Below are 22,556 nucleotides of genomic sequence, written 5' to 3' on the forward strand. Positions count from 1 at the left end.
TATACACAATAGAGTATTACTCAGCTATGAAAAAGAATTCATTTGAATCATTTCTAATGAGGTGGAGGAAACTGGAGTCTCTTATACAGAGTGAAGTAAGTCAGAAAGAAAAACACCAATACAGTTTATTAATGCATATATATGGAATTTAGAAAGATGGTAACGGTAACCCTATATTGCAAGACAGCAAAAGAAACACTGATGTAAAGAACAGACTTTTGGACTCTGTGGGAGAAGGCGAGGGTGATATGATTTGAGAGAATAGCATTGAAACATGTATATTACCATATGTGAAATAGATTGTGAGTCCAGGTTCAATGCATGAGGCAGGGTGCTCAGGGCTGGTGCACTGGGGTGACCCTGAGGGACGGGATGGGGTGGGAGGTGGGAGGGGGGTTGAGGATGGGGAACACATGTACACCATGGCTGATTCATGTGATTGTATGGCAAAAACCACTCAGTTCAGTTCAGTCGCTCAGTCATGTCCGACTCTTTGCGACCCCATGAATCGCAGCACGCCAGGCCTCCCTGTCCATCACCAACTCCCGGAGTTCACTCAGACTCACGTCCATCGAGTCAGTGATGCCATCCAGCCATCTCATCCTCAGTCGTCCCCTTCTCCTCCTGCCCCCAATCCCTCCCAGCAACAGAGTCTTTTCCAATGAGTCAGCTCTTCGCATGAGGTGGCCAAAGTACTGGAGTTTCAGCTTTAGCATCATTCCCTCCAAAGAAATCCCAGGGTTGATCTCCTTTAGAATGGACTGGTTGGATCTCCTTGCAGTCCAAGGGACTCTCAAGAGTCTTCTCCAACACCACAGTTCAAAAGCATCAATTCTTTGGTGCTCAGCTGTCTTCACAGTCCAACTTTCACATCCATACATGACCACAGGAAAAACCATAGCCTTGACTAGACGGACCTTTGTTGGCAAAAACCAGTACAATATTGTAAAGTAATTAACCTCCAATTAAAATAAATACATTAATTTAAAAAATTACTTTCTACTATAACCATGTTTTAATTTAAAAAATAGCTTAACAAATACCAAAAGAAAAAAACTGGAGAGCTCTATGATGACCTAGAGGGGTAAAATTGGGGGCCAGAGTGGGAAGGAGGCTCAAGAGGGAAGTGTCCTTATAGCTGGTTCACATTGCTGTACAGCAGAAATTAGCATTTTGTAAAGCAATTATCCTCCAATTAAAACTTTTTAAAATTCCAATATTATTATTAATGATGAAACAAATGATAAAACAGTAAAAAGGACTGAACTGGGGGAAAATATAGCTTTTTAAGTGGAATTAACTTAGTTTAAAAATTCCATGTTATTCTTAAGTTTCCAATTTCACTGAAGATGGATATAAACACATCAACACAGGTATGTAGAGTAGCCCCTGAAAGCCAGTGGTCTAATTTTTAACTCCACAGGTAAAGTGTTAAGCAGACTAAGGCAGGGTAGTTGTAGGAATTATTGTAAAATGTGTTTTGAGGATCTATCTATGTCTTCTGTGCTGGCCTGTCCCCATCTGACTTGCCCTACTCTCTGGGGGCCTCTTGCTCCCCAAATTCAGGTCAGGGAGCACCTGTCCTCAAACAGAATGTCCCTCACTGACTGTTAGGTCCAGAGGTCATCAATCATACTGGTCCTTCTGGTTCCTCATCTGCAATAGAGAGTGGAAGCCAGTAGACCAGACAACTTCTACAGTCCCTTCAGTTCTTTTTTTTTTTTTTAAACTGTTTCATTTAATTTATTTTTTTTGTTTGTTTGTTTTCTTTCTTTCTTTCTTTTTTATTTTACTTTACAATTCTGTATTGGTTTTGCGATTTCCAAAGACCTGGCCATATCTTCCCTCAGAAAGCTAGTCAGCTTGTTCCAGGATTCTCCCATTGATGTGTCTTCTTCCATTCTTCTGAGAGTAGAACATTTATGCCCTTGAGAACTTATTCCATGTGGTTCCGGTGAGACTGAACTCCACAGCCCACTCCTCCATCACAGATCTGGTGCATGACCCCAGCTAGATCCATTGGAGGAGAACTTTGTGCCATAGATGGTGGGAAAGATGGCTTTTCTGGGTGTAGCGATTGAATTGCTCAGACAGTTAAGAATCTGCCTGCCCTGCAGGAGACCCAGGTTTGATTCCTGGGTTGGGAAGATCCCCTGTAGAAGGGAATGGCAACCCACTCCAGTATTCTTGCCTGGAGAATCCCATGAACAGAGGAGGCTGGCAGGCTACAGTCCATGGAGTTGCAAAGAGTTAGACATGACTGAGAGACTAACACTTTCACTTTTCACTTCAGTGGATTTAATAGTGTCCCTTTAAAATTCATGTCCACTTGGAAACTCAAACCCTGATTTGTTTGGAATGAGCTCTTTGTAGATGAAATTGAGTTCAAGATCTCAAGAAAGATCACTCTAGATTTAGGATGGGTTCTAAATACAGCAACTAGCATCCTTACAAAAGAAAGAAGAGGCAAACTTTAAATAAAGAGGCACAGAGAAGACAGTGACTTGAAGATGGAAGTGAGGATTTGTGAAATGCATCTAAAAGCAAAAAAAAAAAAAAAAAAAAGCCAAGGATTTCTGCCAAACACAAGAAGCCAGGAGAGATGCATGGAACGGATTTTTCCTCAGAGCCTCTAGAAGGAATTAACCCTTCACACCTTGATTTCAGACTTCAGACCACCTGAACTGTGACAGAATAAAACTCTGTTGTTTTAAGACACACAGCTTGTGATGATCTGTTAGAGCAGCTGTATGGGATGAATACGCTGAACTCCCTTGTCCATCCATCTCTCTCCACAAGAGAGCCATCTTGTCTGCAGGAGAGAATCTGCCCTGTGAAGGGAGAGAGAAAGACTGAGCTCTGATTATAACCTGAGTCCCTGGATGCAGCTAGGCTTGAAGTCAGCACCACGTCCGGACTTCCCAGCATGGGAACCAATAATGGTCTGTTTTGGTTTAAACTCTTCGGAATTAATTTTTCTCATGAATTGCTGAAAGACTTCTGATGAAAATGTAACTCAACACTGAGAAAATCATGTTCATCTTTTATTTATTTTTTAATAAAATTTTGAAAGGTTACTTTCCATGTACAGTTATTACAAAATATTCAGTATATTCCCCATATTGTACAATACATCATTGAGCCTATATTACAGGCAATAGTTTGTGCTCCCACCTCCTCCACCTCATTTTACCCCTATCTTCTCCCTACTGGTAATCACTTATTCACTCTCTGTATCTGTGATTCTGCTTCTTTTTTGTTATATTTACTAGTTTATTGTAGTTTTTAGATTCCACATATAAGCGATATCACATGATATAAAGCCCTCCAGTTCTATCCATGTTGCTGCAAATGGCAATTTTTTTCTTATGACTGAGTAGTATTCCATTTGTGTGTGTATGTGTGTGTGTGTGTGTGTATCTTCTTTATCCGTTCATCTATTGATGACACTTAGGTTGCTTCCATATCTTAGCAAAAATTATAAACAGTGCTGCTGTGAACATTGAAATGCATGTAGTTTTTTTAATGTCTTTTTATTTTTTTCAGATATATACCCAGGAGTGGAACTGCTGGGTCATAGGGTAGTTCTATTTTTAGTTTTTTGAGAAATCTCCATACTGTTCTCCTCAGTGATGCACCAATTTACATTTCCACCGATACTGTATGAGGCTTCCCTGTTCTCTGCATTCTTGCTAACATTTGTTAATTGTGTTCTTTTTGATGATAGCCATTCTGACAGGTGTGAGGTGATCTCTCATTGTGGTTTTGACTAGCGTTTCCCTGATGATTAGTGATGCTGAGTATCTTTTCAGGTACCTGTTGGTCATCTGTGTTTTCTCTTTGGGAAAATGTCTGTTAGGTTCATCTGTCCATTTTTTAATTGGGTGGTTAGGGGTTTTTTGATGCTGAGTTGTATGAGCTGTTTATACATGTTGGATATTAACCCCTTATCTGTTGTGTCATTTGCAAATATTTTCTCCCATTTGGTAGATTGTCTTTTTGTTCTGTGGATGGTTTTCTTTTCTGTAGCAAAGCTTTTCATGTTCATCTTTGAAGGCCCAGCCGTAGTGGTACTTTTTCTCACAAAGCCTTCCCTGGGGTCCCCAACTTGAAAGTCTTATTTCTTCCTCTGGGTTCTTATAACTCTGTTCTCCTCTCTCACATGATACTCTTACTGAAAGTGGGGGTCCAGCTGTTTACTGCTCAAAAACCAATAAAGAGGCAAGTTGGTAGAAAGGCAAGTTTGCTTTATTTTAGATACAGGTAGCCATGGGGTTGGTAGTGGGGAGAACAGACTCCTGTTCAAAGGCTGACTCCCTTCCCTGAAAACCAGTGGCAAGAGTTTTTATCGACAGAGGGGGCTACATGTAAAAACAGCACAATCATCTCTAACAGTCATCTTGAAATTGGGCCTGTGGTGGTCTGACCAGTGCCATCTTGATTGTTTTAAGTAGAGTTAATCTTCGGTTCCAGGGTCAGTTTGTTCCCATTTCCTTCAGGCCAGTTATCAAAATTATATCAGTCTGCTCATCATGTTGTTAACTTTTGCCACCTGGTGAGGGCTTTAGTATCTATATAACAGCTCACAGAATATGGCACTAAATATTATCTATAGCCCCTAAAGAGGAACTAAATGTCCTTGATTTTGCTTAATGACTGAACTATTGTTATTTGGTTTCATTTGATTGTTTTCCTTTGTTTCTGCAGTTTCTTACTTCTCTGATTTATTGTTTGGCTAAAGTTTTTTCACAGACAAAAGGTAGGCTGAGGACAGGAGGGGCAAGGACTATAGGGTCCTGCTCCATTTCAATACTATTCAGCTCATCTTATCTTCCTTGCTAGACTTTTAGCCTTTTGAAAGCAAGAGCCTTGTCCTTGCCTTCTTTTGTTTATTGTCTAACCTCTATTCCATCTACAGATCTGGTGCTTGGTGCAAATTTGATGAACAGATAAATAAATAAAAAGAAGGAATAGAATGGGATTTCAGTGTTTATGGTAAAGGGTGGAAAGAACAGTTTCGTGTTAGGGCCTCTCCTGTTGTTCTCAAACATACCAAACACACAAATCCCCTCGTAAACTGCCCTACTAGGAAAACCAGCCAAAGACCAGGACTGCTGTGAGCAAGCACTGGGTTGGGTCTTTTGCCAGCATAAAAACTGCTAGGCTTTTGTAAAAGGCAATTGTTATTTCAAATACAAAGAATATAATATCAGTTTCTCCTATTTGAAATGTTTCAGTGGTTTCCCACTGCTCTTAGGGAAAAAACCCAAACTCTTGTTCATGACTTACAAGGTCCTTTGAAACCTGATTCATCCTCATGGCTCATGTCTGGTCTCTCAAAACTCCCCCACCTTGAGTCTATGCTCTGGGTAGTTCCCTGATTATATCAAGAGTTTCATTTTCTTTCTCCTCTCTTTATGTCTATTCCTCTCCTTCTGCCTCTCTCTCTCTTCCAGGCCTCTGTTCTTCTGGAATATTCAGTCATTCCCATGAGTGATGAATATTCAGTCATCTTTTCACCCAACTTACTCCTCTGTACATCTGAGACCTTTGATTAGGCCTTATTTCCTCCAGGGGCCTCCCCTCATTGGGTCCCCCAGTGTGTCCCCAGAGATCTCTGCACATATCTAGCAAAGCTTTTTCTACACTGCACTGTAATTGCTCATTGCTTGACAATCTCCCTCAATACATTGTTTGAATTGTGTCTATTTTGATCAATATCTCATTTATAGTACACAGCAGATAGTAGAGATGCTTATTGCATAGTTGTCAAGTGGTCAGATGACTACACAGATAAGTAAATGATGGAGAAGTTAATATAATTCTCAAAGTCTAACTTGGTCTGAGCTATGGCCTCCTTTGTTCATTTCTGCACTTTCAAGGAATGACCAGGCTTTCTTTCCTGAGCCAGAGGAGAAGAGAGAGAAAAGGATCTTCAGAGAAAGGGATACGGGTCATTTCTCACATGAAATCCATGTTCTCTTGATTGTCCATGAGAACAATAATGGAGGTTGCCAAGATATGTTTAATATTTTAAAGACTTGACAAAAATTCATACAAATTCTTATGACATGTCTGCACAAAACTCAACTGGGTGGGAAGTGTGAGGGGACAAAATCTGTGTGTGGAAGACAACAGTGTGTTCTATTTCTGCTTCTCCTCTTAATGAAACTCTTCTGGGGGTTGCACTTCTACCTGGGGAAGACCTGGCCCAGACCTGGCCCCAAGTCTTCTGCCAGACCTGGTCTTCTGGCAAAACAGAAGAACTTGTATCTCTTTCTGATGGAAGTGTTTCATCATTGCTACCAGGCTTTCCAGTCTGGTTGTCCCTCATCTTAGAACAAAGAGAAGCCCATACTACTACCATGGAGGAATCACATGGACCTTGAAGGCTTGAGGAAAACAAGAAAACTTGTTAGGATAAGCCATTGAGACAATTTTGAGTTTGCTTGTTACAACAGCAAACTTTAGTCTATTTTGACTGAAGGATGGTGTTATTCATTTTTAATCTCTAAGACCTAGCATGGTGTTTGGCACAGAAGATAGGCAGTAAGTATTTGTTGTATGAATAAACAAATGACTGACTAGATGAGTAGAAAACAGTTAACTGTGAAGCCATCTCACTGCAGACCCTTAAAAATCAGAAATCCGACTTTGTGAGCTAGATACAACCAGGCATTGCATCACAGAGACTTCTTACTTCCTGCAGTAGGAGTTAGTAACTTTGCAAATAGAAATCAGTTAAGAATACAAATATTTTCCAAGAACCATTGCTCATAAATCCAAGCCTTCTGATTATCTTGGTCATGAGCGACTTTGTCCAAAATATCAAAGATGTAGGATTCATTGATCTTGGTCTTAGCAACTCAGTGGAATTTAAGACTCATTAATGAATCCAGGAAGTGTTTTGCAGTTCACTTGATCAAACAAAACCCTCCAATAAGTAGTATTAAATCAGGCGGGGATCAATTTTCAAAATCTCTTTTGGTAGAACTCCATGACTGGCTAGAAATAGCAGCATGGAATATGCTGTTACATGTCTTTGCCCCTGAGTTTGTAGATGCCTGCAGTTCAACGTCGATACTAGAAGCAGCAGCTCTCTTCTCTAGTACATTGATTTTAAATTAAATTAACTCTGATCTTTAGGTCATCTCCTAGATTATAAAAGCTGAATGCCTCATTAATGACGAAAACAGTAGGAGTAAATGTATTGGAGCAGGTTGAGCAATTTAAGTGCTTTGAAATACAACTGGTGCAAAGCAAGGGTATTTGCAAGCTATCCAACTGAGGTTTGAGTCTAACAATGCTGACGGAGAAAAACTACTTGAGCAGAGTGAGTGTTAGAAAATAGTTGGGATCTTCCAAAGACAGCCCCTTTCTAGCCCTCTTTAGGTCCTTCTGCTGTGTCTGTGTAAATCTTGTATTCCACTTGAATCAACATGGCTCCATCTTCTTCCACAATATTCTCCATGAGTGTATTAGTTATCTATTGCTGTTAATTATCCTAAAATTCAATGGCTTGAATCAATAGTATTTATTTTCCTCATCATTTCTCTAAGTCAGAAATCTGGGCAGAGCTTAACTGAGTCTTCTGCCGTAAGATCTCTCACAAGCTGCTATCCAGGTACCAACTAGGCTTCAATCATCCAAGGCTTGAAAGGAAAGAATTTGCATAGGAAGGAATTCAATTCCAAACTCAACCATACAGTTGTTGGCAGAATTCAATTTTTTTGTAGGACTTTAAACTGAAGGGCCTCAATTCTTTGAAGACTGTTGGCCAGAAGTCGTGCTAAGCTATTTGCCACGTGGTCCTATGCATGGAGCAACTCCAAACACAATGACTTACCCCATCAAAGAAAGCAGGCAAAAATAACAGAAGAGAGAACAAGTGAGCAGCTTGCTCACAGATTTCTGTAACCTACCTTTGGAAGTGCCATTACAACATTTTTGCTGTATTTTGTGGGACTTTCCAGGTGGTGCTAGTGGTAAAGAATCTGCCTGCCAATGCAGGAGACATAAGAGACACGGGTTCGATCCCTGGGTTGGGAAGATCCCCTGGAGGAGGGTATGGCAACCCACTCCAGCATTCTTGCCTGGAGAATCCCACAGACAGAGGAGCCTAGTGGGCTACAGTACATGGGTTCGCCAAGAGTCAAACATAACTGAGGTGACTTAGCACATATATATTTTATTTATTATAAGTGATTAACCAGGTCCAGCCTACACTTACAGGGAGGGGCTTTCATCAGCATGAATACCACTGGTGGAGATCATTGGGAGGCATCTTAGAATGGGAGACATTGGGAGGCATCCTCTGCCTAGCATGAAGAGGAAATCCACAGTAGCAGAAATTGCCTTTCAGACTTTTTCTCCACTTGGCCCCATTAGAAGAAGACAATGAATGGATATTTGTGATTGAATCAGCCTTCTTTAAGTGAAAAAATTCTACAACATGTTTTAACTTTAGAGAAATTTTTCATTTTTATTCTGTAATGTAATGAGTTAATAAACATAGAAAACAATGCAAATATATACACACACACACATATAGGGAAGCCTGGCATGCTGCAGTCCACGGGGTTGCAAAGAGTTGGACATGACTGAGCAACTGAACAACAACAAAAAACATACAGATGTGTGTATATAAATACATATATATTATATATATGATCTATCTCATATATATTCATTTAATCCTCATAAAAAATCCTTTGAGTTTACTATTACATATCCATATTAAAGAACTGGGAGAATGAGATACAGATAGGTAAATAACTTGCCCGAGATCACTCAGCTGGTTAGTAAAAGAATCAGGATTCAACCAAAGCAATTGAACCTTTGAGCCCAGGCTACTGTGCATTATATTTCACTTTCTTTTTAAGATGTTTTTGATTACTTGCTATTATAAGATGAATCAAGTTCCCTTGAAATTCATGTTGAAGTTCTAACCTCTCTCCAGTACCTCAGAATGTGACAATATTTTAAGAAATAGTCTTTAAAGAGGTAATTAAGCTTAAATGAGGTCAGTGGGGTGAGTCCTAATCCAATATGACTGATGTCCTTATAAGAAGAGAAGATTAAGACACAAATATAAACAGAAAGAAGATCATATCAAAACATTTGGAGAAGTTGGCTATCTACAAGCCAAGGAGAGAAGCTTCAGAAGAAACCAACTCTTCCCAAATCTTGATCTTGGATTTCTAGTTTCCAGACTCTGAGGAAATAAATAATTGTAGTTTATGCCACCCAGGCTGTGGTATTCGTTATGGTAACCCTAATAAATAAACACACCTGCCTGTAGGAATATTAATGTCCTAGGATGATGTGCCAACTATTAGCTGTGGTTTCCAGTATCCCCAGTTTAACTAGCTCAGGTGTGGTGGAAAGTACATGAGATTTGGCAGCCAATGCAAGGACTATATTTAGCATGTAAAATTAGGCAAGCTCCATAATTTTTCTGCTTTTGTGCTCAGTTGCTTAGTTGTGTCCAACTCTTTGAGACCCCATGGACTGTAGCCCACAGGTTCCTCTGTCCGTGGAACTTTTCAGGTAAAAATACTGGAGTGGGTTGCCATGTCCTCATCCAGGGAACTTCTCAGACCAGAGATCAAATGCACATCTCCTGCGTCTTCTGCATTTTGAAGGTGGATTCTTGACCACTGAGCCACCTGGGAAGCCCAACTTTTCTGTAAAGTGAAGCTAGTAAGAGCAGCAACCTCACAGGGCTATTGAGGAGATTAATAAGATAATATGAAATGTCTGGCACAGTAGCTGACATATTAAACCCTTAGTAAATGTCATTTATTACTTAAATGACAAGTCACATGTTAAAGCAATTACTGAAGACACAAAACAGAAGCACAGTCCCTTGTTCACTCTCTATACTCATGATATTCTGGAAAGAGATGAAAACAATATTATCAGTTTTTCTTCAGTGTAGGCAATCTCTATATTGATTCATTGCAATTTCCTTTATACTGGACCAAATCTCTCCTACTGTTCTTAATTAAAAGGCAAAAATATCAAAAGACCTGTGAAACGGCCCAGCTTCTAGTTTTGTATGAATCTTTTAGACAGGATATGATTCAGAAAAAACATAAACTTACTGTAACAAGAAACTCCATCAGAGTGGACTTCAGTTCAATTCTACCAATGCTTACCGAGTACCTAAAGTCCCAGAGAGTAAATTAATTGCTTATAAACTTTCATGCAGTGACTAACATAATGAATTCAATGTCAGCCTGCATCAAAGCAAAAATAGTTAAATGATAGAGAAGATACTAATGGCTTCACATTTTATATTGATCAGACCACATTTGGAACATTGTTTTCAATTATAGATACCATTTTTTAATTTTAGAAATTAAAAAATGATATAGTGTTCTTGGGATGATGAAAAGCCTTGGTGAAAAATTACTGGAAGAACTAGGGACATTTTACCTGAAGACAAGACAAACTAGAGAGGGTGCTTTAAGTGTTTTGAATTCTTATAAGTCTGTCACATGGAGGACATCTCAACTCCTTTGTTGCTCTTGGAAACAAAATTATGACTTGTAGTGAGGCTAAATTCAGTTTAATAAAAGTAAAAATGTTTTCTATAGACTAATTTGCATCCCCCAAATCTATGTATTGAAGTCCTAAACTGCAATGTGACTGTATTTGGAGATAGGGCCTTTAGGAGTTAATTCAAGTTAAATGAGATTATTAGGGTCATCTTATAGAGACCTTTTAAAGAAGAGAAAGAAATCTCTCTCTCTTCATGTGCATGCACCAAGGAAAAACCACGTGAGGTCACAGCAAGAAGGCAGTTGTCTTCAAGCCAGGAACAGAGCCCTCACCTGGAACGAAATGAGCCAGAACCTTGATATTGGACTTCCCAGCCTTCAGAACTATGAGAAATAAATTTCTGTTAAGTCACACAGTCATGTAACATATTTTGTTACAGCAGCAATATCTAAAGTGGATCAAACAGTTTGATGAGCTTTGAGTAAGTAACAAGCATACACCCAGATGCATGTGTGTTAGGACATTCTACAGAAGAAATGTCCAGAGCAGGATGGAAGTTAAAGTGGCTATTACGGTCCCTTTCTTCTCCAAGATTCTGTGATTTCACGTCTTCAGAGCCATATGGACACAGAAACACAGGTTGCTACTTGTACCACAGTTTTCTGACTATGTAGAGGATGGAGACTCTTGTGTCAATCCTTATTCCCTAACAGCAGCTTCCTAGAACTGTTTTCAGAAGGATTTCTGAAGCTGTTTGAAAATAAATCCATGATCAAAAGAGCTAATGCTTATTAGGTACTTGTCATGCACCTGGTCCTATTCTAAGTACAGTCTTTGTATTAATTTATTTTATACTTGCAACAACTCTAAGAGTTGAATCCTAGTAACATCAACATTTTAATGATAAGAATGTCAAGGCACAGACAGGGGAAGTTACTTAAGGGCCCCATGGTTAGTAAATAGCAGCTCCAGACTATAAACCCAAGAGTTTGGCTTGAGAGCTTTTGCCTGTAACTGTTGCATTATAACACCTCCCCAGAAATCCATTTGCAATAATTATCATAAATGGAGAAGGTTGAAGAGGTACATGATCTGAAGTCCTTATGTTAGGATCTGCTTTGGGAGACTCTCAAACCACAACAAGTGGGCGTAATATAATTTTATTTGAGTGCCATAACCATTCAGACACAAACCAGAAAATTTTAGACTCTTAAATAGCTGAGTAACAGATTAGTGCCCCGTATTCCAGACATTCAAGTTAAAGTAAAGTAGTGTTTGGAATGCCATCATTTCTTAGAAAATTCTGTTTGGGACCATGTTATCCCAGTTCCTGTTATAATGGCTAGTAGACAAAGGCAGTATTAGCTATTAAGCCATATTTCTCTGGCCCTTCAGATATCCATGATTGTCACAACCAACCAACTCCCTTCGTAATCAACTCCCACCCCCAGATATCTATTAATGTAAGCATCCTGGGGATTGTGTAGGCTCAGCGCCTGCCCCAGATACCTCTTTCCTTCTTTAGCTCTCCCCCTCTCTTATCTGCTGCTGAATTTTCTCAGATAATTTCTTTTCCAAGTTACTGAGAGTTGTAAACCTTTCCTGTTTTGTCTTGTCATACAGCTGTGTTTGTGGAAGGTCTTATCACTGCCTTTCTCTCCTCTGGTCTACATTTGGTTGATTTGCACAGATGTCTGTGGACTGCTCTTTCAGAAGCCCCCAAAGTTGACTCGTAATGGTGGGCTTTTCTCTCCAGACAAACACAGCACTCTCTACCATTAACCCCAGAGAACGATTCCCAATATCTCCTGGTCCTCAGTATCTGACAAATTTAGGAGAGACGAGCAAGTGTGAGGCACAAGCTTATAAAATCTTTCCAAGCCAAGCATTCATTGTGAATATACCTGATTTTTTAATACTACTTGAAGAAAATTCCATGCCTCCTTGTACAAGTCTCAACATGCCTCATTTTAAATTTATTTAAAATAATCCTTTCTATTAAATTGGCCTCAAGAGTCCTGCATCTTTTCTCCTTCCAATATTTCCCTGTGCTGCCTTTATTTTAGAGAAGGCCAAGGAAAAGTGATAAAAATCTACAGTCCTTGATCCTACATTTTAGAATGCAAGATGTTAAAATCAAATAAAGTAGGTCAAGCCTTCTCCGTAGTTAGCAGAAACTAGCGCTTTTCCATATCAGCAAATATTAAAGTTGATAGGCAATCAAAAGTGCTATATCTTCCTTTAGTATAAGAAAATGTTATTGAGAAGCTAACATTCTATTTTTATCTCAGCCAAAGAAATAGAACAAATCCAACTCTGTGACGTTATTGCTTATGATTTTATAGATGGCTATTTTGTACGTTTAAGTAGAGGCACTTTATTTTGCATTTATTTGGACAATGAATAATAGTTAAATACATTCAACTAATTAATTGTAAGTGAAGTCTGTTTAAATGCAGCCTGTGGTTGTAAAACTCAGAGGCGTTTGAAGCAATATTTAAAGTTAGAAGTTCTGATAGAACAAAATGGAAGAATGAGTAAGGAGGAATAATACTTGAATTCAAGGCTAGAGGTACATGGGGAAAACATTAAGTCCTTCGTTTATTTTAGGATAGGAGAAAGTTATCAATATCTTTCATTATTCTGGGACATAATAGCACTTGTTTGGACTAATATAATAAATTGTGTAAGTAAAATTAGATGCTACTATTCTTCCTAATAATAGCAACTCTAACATCTAGGATGTATGTTTTGTTTGTTTAATGAAAAAGAATGCAAAAACTTCTAAAGCAGGCTAACAGTGTTAATAGAATGAATTATTTTGTAAAAATTCACCTCTCTAATAGCAATAAATGACTTTAGCAGTTTACTTGTAATATAAAGAAAAGAGGTTGCTATTCATTAATGGAGAGACTCACTGGGGTGAAGGACTTTGCTATGGGAAGGACTGTACCCTGAACCCTCCAATCTTCTATCACCTTCCAGATATGACACCTGCCATTAAAATATGAAGAGAGCCATACCTATACCTATTTGAAAATGGAATCATTGCTTGAAGAAGAGGCCATGAACTCATAGCTTACAAACTCTTGGAGTCCATGCTATTCTTAAGGGGGGAGACTCTTGCTGCTATTATGTTTGAACAACAGTGGGGTCCAATCCTTCAAAGGAAGGGGCAGCTGGAGTGCTGGTTGCCAGCCTGGCCCTGGACGTCATTCATGGCCCACATACCACTGACTACAGTTTTACATCCTTAATATCACATCTATTTGATTCAGATCTAGGACTTAGACTGGACCCACGTCTCCAAGTGTCTCCAATGGACTCATTCTCCATCCCCTGGTCATTTGACTCTTTCCTTCTCTAATTTAGACTTTAGATGTGTCTCTGAACTGCCCTGTTCTTAGACTACCTGGATTCTCCCTTGGTGTTAGAACTTCCTCCCACCCCAACCAATGGCTTGCAATTTTTGGCCTCAACATCCTCCTAATCCTATTAAGAGGTTCACATCTGCTGTTTACCCTGTGCCACTCTAGTATCACAGGAAGTGCAGCCTTACCTGGAATGCCAGTTGACCTCCTGTGGCCTGAAAGTACTCTTCCTGATGCATTTATTTTCCTCATCACTTGGACAAAAATAAAAGCTAAATTATAGGTTTATTAAAGAAGGAGGAGGAGGAAGAAGATGACCATGGTGAAACAGAGGAAACAATTGTTGGGAAGGTCATGAACTTGATTATGCAGGTGACATGGTTAAACACACTAACCTTTTGCTAGAAAAGGAAGCTCATGAAGAAGCCCCATGGGAAAGCCTCTTACCAGCTCAGACCTCCCCCAATCCTGGATGAATGACTGTTCATTATCCAGGAAAAAAAAGCTTTAAATTGTCCTTCTCTATCACAACAACAAGAAGTCTGACTTAAAAAATAAGAAGCAATGTTGTAAAGAACACAAACTCAAGTGCCCTAGACCCTGTGTGTGGTGGGGGCAGAGCTGGGGGGCACTTGAGAAGGGACTTTGGTCCAAGATGGTTTTAAGTTTCTGGGAGCCTGAAGCTCTTACAATTTACAGAGCTCACTTTAAGAAAAAGAATATAAGATTATAAATGATAATCTAGTTATTAGAATAAATATTTATTTAGAGTGAGAGTAGAAGTCACAACAAGTGATACAGCTTTAAAAGCTGCCAAATACCACAGTCTCTTGAGAGTCCCTTGGACAGCAAGGAGATCCAACCAGTCCATCCTAAAGGAAATCAGTCCTGAATATTCACTGGAAGGACTGATGCTGAAGCTGAAACTCCAATACTTTGGCCACCTGATGTGAAGAACTGACTCATTGGAAAAGATCCTGATCCTGAGAAAGACTGAAGGCAGGTGGAGAAGGGGATGACAGAGGATGAGATGGTTGGATGGCATCACCAACTCAATGGACATGAGTTTGTGTAGGCTCCAGGAGATGGTGATGGACAGGGAGGCCCAGCGTACTGCAGTCCATGGGGTCACAAAGAGTTGGACATACTGAGCCACTGAACTGAACTGAACTGAAATACCACAAATATTACCCCAAATAGCAATGTTTTTGATGAACTCCCTAAATGTATCTCAAAACTTCTTTTTGGCTGCATATTCTCTGATTGTTTCTTCACATGACACTAATTTTGAAATATATTTTTTCTAGACAAAATATAAAATTATGAGTCCTCTAGTATTATTACCTAATATGTATTTTTATTGTCAACAATTTAGAAAAATTTTATCTTCAACACTAGTTATTGGGAACATTTCACAAATTGGGGAAATCCCGTGAAGTTTCATTTATATATAAGATATTATCCAAGCAATACTGATAGTTTTGAGTCAAAACAAACACAGGAATTCTGATAAAACTTGTTTTTACTACTACCTTAAAAAAAGTAAATAGATGGTACATTTGTAATTACATATATCCCATGTTCTGGGTATATTCCTGAAAGGAGAGAAATTCCTGACCAGACATCAGTGAGAACTGAATCATCCATTTTCAATTATATGTGACTTCTGATTGGAGGACTTTCCACAGTCCCACTTCCTTTTCTACATCTTTAAAACTATTTTTTTTCCCTCCAGTACCTACATATGTCCTGTACCAGCTGCTATTGGACACATTCGTGTGATGCTGTGACCTCCATGCAAGCACGGTGGTGTCATGAACCTGAGTGAGGCAGCTAGTAAACAGCAGGAGGGTGCCTGGGAGACACTGCATCACAGGAAGGCCAGCAGTATTTCTGGAAGGGCCTGGAAGCCCCATAAATACATGTCACACAAATTAAGGTATGAACAATTCCACCTCCCCTTAACGGAATCCCCAAATATAGGCAGTCATATCATTACCTGACTTAAAGGGAAGTAGGACAGAGTGGAGATTGGCATGGAAAGAAGCAGTGTGTGTACACACGGTCAGACACTCAGTTGTGTCCCACTCTGCGACCCTATGGACTGTAGACTAGCAGGCTCCTCTTTCTGTGGGATTTTCCAGGCAAGAACACTGGAGTGCATTGCCATTTCCTCTTCCAGGGGATATTCCAGACCCAGGGGTCGAACGTGCACCTCTTGCATCTTAGGCACTGACAGGTGGATTCTTTACCACTGCACCACCTGGGAAGCCTAGGAAGAAACAGTAGCCTTACGTATTTGTGGCTAAATTATCTTATTCATATAAATTTTACTCATGTATAGGTTCCTCTTGCAGAGCCTTGGAAGGGACCTGTGAAACTGAAGGGTACCAAAGCTTGACCTCATTAGCTTCACAGCAAATCTACTTCTGGCACTAGCTAACTTTTTCCTGAGAACTTAGGAAATACGGGATGCTAAGCCCTTTCAAAAAATTAATTGACATGACAGTATTTGGAGACTATCCTTTGAGAAAAGGCATTATCAAAGATGAGATTAGTCGTGTTTAATAATTAGGGTCTTAAAACAAGGTATAGACATTTCTCTGAAGATATCAACTGGTGGGGATGGCATGGAACAGATGGCAAGAAAAATCCAAAGGATGTTGATGTATCCCCATGGATCTTAAAGTTACTAATTGAGGAAAATTTTGATTTTTCTGTCAGAATTCAAAGTATTTTACTCAAAAAAATTTTAGTCTTTTAAAAAAATATTTATTTGTCATGCAGACTGTTAGTTGCAGTATGTGAAATCTAGATCCCTAACCAGGGATTGAACTCAGGCCTCCTGCATTGGGAGCATGGAGTCTTAGCCAACGGACCACTGCGGATGTCCTTTATAGTTTTTTAACATGAATAATGTATTTTAAGACATGTATTTTTTATCCTGTAATCTAGATTCCAGTCATTCTCAAATTCTGCTTTGTTTTTGTAAACCTTCTAGGCAGATAAGTGATCTGTATGACACTATATAACTGCTATAGTCCTGATTTTGCTGTCAAAGTCAGGATAAACCAGGATAAATAGTCCCCACATAGAATTCTATCTTAATAAGCCTTTTTTTTTTTTTTTTTTTGGGCATGCCACCATGTTACTGTCAAGGAAGGAAAATGTCCCAAGGACTGAAACAGTCACATGTATTATGAATATAGTATTTACAATAACTGGGCCTGAGTGTCTTGTGCTGAAAGCTTAAATTCTAAAGGATGGTGAGTCCTCAAGTGATACACAGAAATTGGAGCAAATGAAGAAAACAATGGCAACAGATCCAAGCAACTGATGTTGCATGATCAAGTTTGGACAAGATTTGAAATGGCAATTATAAGATCCATGACTATTTGTTGTAAAAGAAGTCACTTTTCTATTGTGAAGGAGATGTATCGAGACACCATGAATCTCTATAGGAAAATGAGATTCTCTTATTGAATAAAACTGTAAGGTGTAGAGTCAAGAAGTTAAGATTCTGACTCTGAATGTAGCATAATAGAAGCATAAGTCACCAGGGCAGTGTTCTAAGGCATATCCTTTGGCTTCTCAAAAGCCTATCTCCAGTTATTGAAGGTACTAGATTTGCCTCATATATTTATCTATTCCTTTTATGTATAACTAAGACCTTGTTGAAGAAACAGGGCTGAAAAATACTGAATAAGGGTTACTTAATTTATTCTTCTTTAGTATAAAAATATATCTAATTTTATATAGAAAAGGTATGTTATATTCTTAAAGATTTATAGAAATGGAGATTCAGAATCATGTTCAAACAGAATCCCGGTGTTTACACTGTTCACTTCAAAGATGAATTTATCCATTGAACTATCTTACAGTGTAATCTTGAGTCTTGTTTCTTTCCTTCTATAAGATACAAAGCTTATTCATAATCCTTTGCACACTAACCATTCACACAATTTTGCTAAACTCACTCTCCAAGTTCTGTATTTTCTTTTTTGACCAGAAAAAGTCAACTTGCTTTGATGTTTTCTCATATCACTCTTAATCCATTTTTTATGACTCATCTCTTAATTTGATCCCTCCTTATTCATGCAGCTCAGTTTAGTGTCATGTTATATAAAAATGTACTATTTTATCAGTCAGTAATGTTTTTGCCGACAAGTAACAAAGACCTCAATGAACAGTAGCTTAAACAGGAAAGGGGTTACATTGTCTCATGAAATAAGAGGGTAGGAGTAGATAGAACAGGGCTGGTTAGTTAATCAGTGATGCCATTAAGTATGAAGAAGCTTTTTCTCCCCTCTCCATTCTTCCCTCTCTAATATTCTTAGAATCAGACCTTTCTCAAGACCTTTGTTATCTCATGGTCAGGAGTAGACTGCTGCACTTCTGGGCTTATGTTCACACAAAGAAAGAGGCAGAAAGGAACCAAAGTCCTCCCAGCAAGAGGTGAAATCTGATTCTCTACCCACTGAGTCTAGATTGGCCTTGTCACTTGCCATGAGCAACAGAACATAAAGGCACTGAAGATATTTCAGTTACAAGCCTTGGCCTCAAGAAGTCCTGCATTACTTCACTCTCTTTTGGAAATCAGCATTGATGGCATTGAAACAACCTATTGAAAGGCCATGTAGAACAGAGACTAGCTATCTCAGTTGGGGCTACACTCAATGGTTAAGACCTCAACTGGCCCATGACTAACCACAGACGCATGAGCGTGCCAGCCTAAATTACAAAGCGTGCATTGCTGATTGGTCACTACACCGGTGACCTCAGGAATCACAAGCTAAACAAATAGTTAAGAGACACTAGGCTTGGGGATATTTTCTTATGCAGCAAAAGCGAACTGATACACATGGACTCTTGCAAGTTGTACTATTCTTACTCCATATCAAATAATAATTATTGACCTAGACTAATTAATTTCTGTTCTGGATGAACACTTACATTTCATTAGTCATCAAAAGAAACTGAGTGGTAATGTTAGCTTCTTTCCTTTTTACTCGTTTTGGACAAGATAATAATGAGCCCAAGTGAATTCCTCTTATGCATATTCATACATGGTCCCATAGTTTTTGCTCAGGTTAATTCCAGGCTAATTCTAGGAGAGCAAGTTGCTAAGGACAATCACTCTTTCTTACCTTTAGTTGTTGCCATGTTGGTGATAACTATCAACTTTCAGAACATAGCTATCAAACATTCTGAGCCATCTTAAACCCTCTCTCTGTTGGCTTGAAGTAAAGAGAGAAATACCTCTCCAACACCTTAGTAAACGGTGGGGACTCACAATATACCCAATGACTCCACAAGTCTCTCTGTAATCTCCAATACTCTCACCTGTTGGGGTATTGGGCTTAAAATCTTTTTGCTGATTTTTAATTACTTCTCTTGCAAATCCAATCCCATGGTTTCTCACTTCATATCAAAATGTGGCACCTATTTCCATTTCCTCATCCTATACACTGAGATAAAGTACTCTCCACATGCAGACATTTAAGTCAAAAACCGAGTCATTCAAGGCTGGAAGTCAGGAGCAGAAGTTAGGCAACTGCTTTCTAGAACCCAGAACTCAGCAGAAAATATGCCACTTCTTACCTCACAGGCACAAAACTCTGAATAAATTTGATCATCATCCTTATCACTTGAGAGTCAAAGCTACCTGAAGAACTATAAACAAAATATCCCGAACCCCAGTGAGAAGGTTGCTAAAAGCTGAGATGCAGGGTGCAGCAGGAAGCAGCTGCCCTGCAATGTCTGTTCTTATTTAACGTCTTCATTCATAAGCCAGAATAGGGAGCAGGCAGCATGCTGATGACATTCACAGATGGTACTCATTTGGGAGATATTATGAATACCAGGGATATCAGGAAAATGATACAAAAGGACCTAGAGAAGGAATAACAATGAGACTTGACTTTGAAAATGCAAAGCGATGTGTCTGAATATGAAAAAGAAACCTTCAACATTTAAATAAAGGAGAGAAAACTAGAAGTCAGTGTTGAAAGTGACATGAAGTTGGATAATGGAGTTAAATTTTAAAATGGGCTCTTTGAAATATAGCAGGAAAATTACTAGTATATTTCTTAATCTTCTCTGGTTTTTGAGAGATGAATTAGATACTGTTACTATGTGGTCTCATATTCCTAACTTATCACATTATTTTTATAAGTTACTTTTTGATTTGTCTATCCTTTTCTATCAGATCAGAGTCTAAGTTTCTTGAACACAGGGATTGGCATACATTCATTGTAAATCTTGTCCTGCCATAGTGACTGGCACATAGTAGGCACTGGATAAAGATCTCTTGGGGCTTTCCTGGTGGCTCAGTGGCAAAGAATCTGCCTGCCAATGCAGGTGACATGGGTTTGATCCCTGGCTCAGGAAGATCCCCTGGAGAGGGAAATGGCAATACACTCCAATATTCTTGCCTGGGAAACCCCATGAACAGAAGAGCCTGGCGGGCTCCAGTCCAGGGGTGACAAAGAGTCAGACACGACTTAGTGACTAAACAACAACAAAGATTTCTGGAAGGTAAATGAACTACTTCCAGCATCATCTCTTTTTATGGAGTGAGGTGATAAAATGTTATAACACTTTGATTTCAGGACCCCATGAGACAAGCATGAGCAAGAGAGTTATGAATCATAAATAATAACATAATGCTGCCTTTCATTTATAATAACCATTAGAAGAGAAAAAAAAAGATGAATTCTCATATTCAAAAGGGATGAAGGGTATCAGTTCCTAACTATGGAAATAAAACATTTGAGAATTGTAAACCTCTGTCTGATTTATAGAAAATATTTATGTCATTTCACCATTAAGTTAGACATATAAGTCATGGCAGCACAGAATGTAAAATGTGAAAGTTTACAACAGCAGCTTTTGGAAGATGATTTTGGGAACTTTACTGATCCTCAAAACTTTTTCAGGGAGTCCACAAGGTTAAAATTATTTTCACATTGTACGGTAATGTTATTTGTCTCTTTTATTCTCTTTTAAGTGTATAATGGAGTTTTCTAGAGGCTAAATAAAGTGATCACATCATCACCCAAATGACTAATGAAATGTTTGCTTGTATATTTTAATGATTTAAAATTTTTCACAGCTTGAATTTTCAATGCAGTAAATATCAATAGATAAGAGAAGTAACTTCAGCTTCTTCAGTGTTACTAGTTGGAGCATAGACTTGGATAAAAAAAAAAAAAGAGAGAAGTAAAATCTTTTGGGAGCCCTTAATAATTTTTCAGAATGTAAAGTAGTCCTGATACAAAAAAAAAAAAAAAAAGAGAGAGAATTACTAGCTTTGGAGTCAAACAGGTATAGGTTATAACTGACTTCCAAGTTATTTACCTTTTCTAAGCCTCCACATCCTGGGCAAAAAGAGTGATATTTACCTCATGGAGTTGTTGTGAGAATTAAATAAGAAAATACGGGCATACAACAGTCTCAGGGTTGAGTACACAGTCAAGTCTTAATAAGTGGTTTATCATCATTGTAAAGGAATGGTAACAGGAAGTAACTTCCAACAGCGTTTTTATGACCCTTTGGAAACCAAATTTTCTTTGTAGTACTCCATCGATCCTCCAAGAAGAGGAGAGGAGAGGAGGTGAGAGGGCAGAGTTTCATTCCGCCTCCTTGAAATCAATGAGAAATTGATGATTCTGCTGCTTCTGACTTCTAGAGGGTATAGGTTCATTTATCTCAGACCTGCCGCTAGAAGCTCCTGGGTGTAAATCAGAACAGGAAACAGATGATGTCTCCCTTCTGGTGGTTGAGCAGGATGTCATCAATTTCAAGCAGGAAGAGCAAAGGGCTCGATGCTTCTGACCAATGGCCTCACAGAGACAAATCTCTGCCACTGACAGTAGTCCCATGTGGAAGTTATCAGAACTATGCTTTTTCCTTTCTTAGAGATATCTCTTTCCCGAGAACTACTGCATTCAAAACTATAATAATAATACAAATGTCATAAGGGTAATGAAATTTACATTTCTCTAATACTTCCCAATTAACAATTTCATATGCAGAGATCTAGGACACCAGAGCTGGAAGGATCTTGCTGATTATTTGAGCAAGGCCTCGAATAGACAATTGATATGGAGAAAATGGGACTCAGACAATTTAAGTTACTTGTCCATGATTATACAAATAATGGAAGAACCATGATTTTTTTAAAATTTATAATAACAATGACATATGTTACTGTTATATGATGATATAATATAATGATATTATATATGATATTATTTATTACAACCAATTGTGCAGATGAAGGAATTTAGGGTTAGTTATTTCCCCAGAGTTAATTTACTGACTAAGCAGCATGGCCAAGATTTAAGTCCAGGTCATCTGAGGGGACTTCACCACTTCATCTACAGAATTACTGTCATATTGTATAAGGCTTACTTCCCAGAAAATCAACTGTGAGGAATAATGATTCTAGAGGTGCTTGTAGTAGTATACCTTTCCTTCCTCTATCAAACATTTTAGTCCTGCGGTGTGCTCCTGTGTCTCAAGAGTTCTCAGTGTGTCCCTAACTAGGACTCTACTGGGAAGAATGAGTCTGTTCTTGGGAGGCACTAATACCACTGAAGAGTTGATCTTCCTCAGGCAACACTGATGACCTAATGCAAGAAGCCTGCTCAGAAACTTTTCCTCTGCTATTTTCTG

This window comes from Oryx dammah, unplaced genomic scaffold (genome assembly GCF_014754425.2).
Source record: "Oryx dammah isolate SB20612 unplaced genomic scaffold, SCBI_Odam_1.1 HiC_scaffold_29, whole genome shotgun sequence".
NCBI lineage: Eukaryota > Metazoa > Chordata > Mammalia > Artiodactyla > Bovidae > Oryx > Oryx dammah.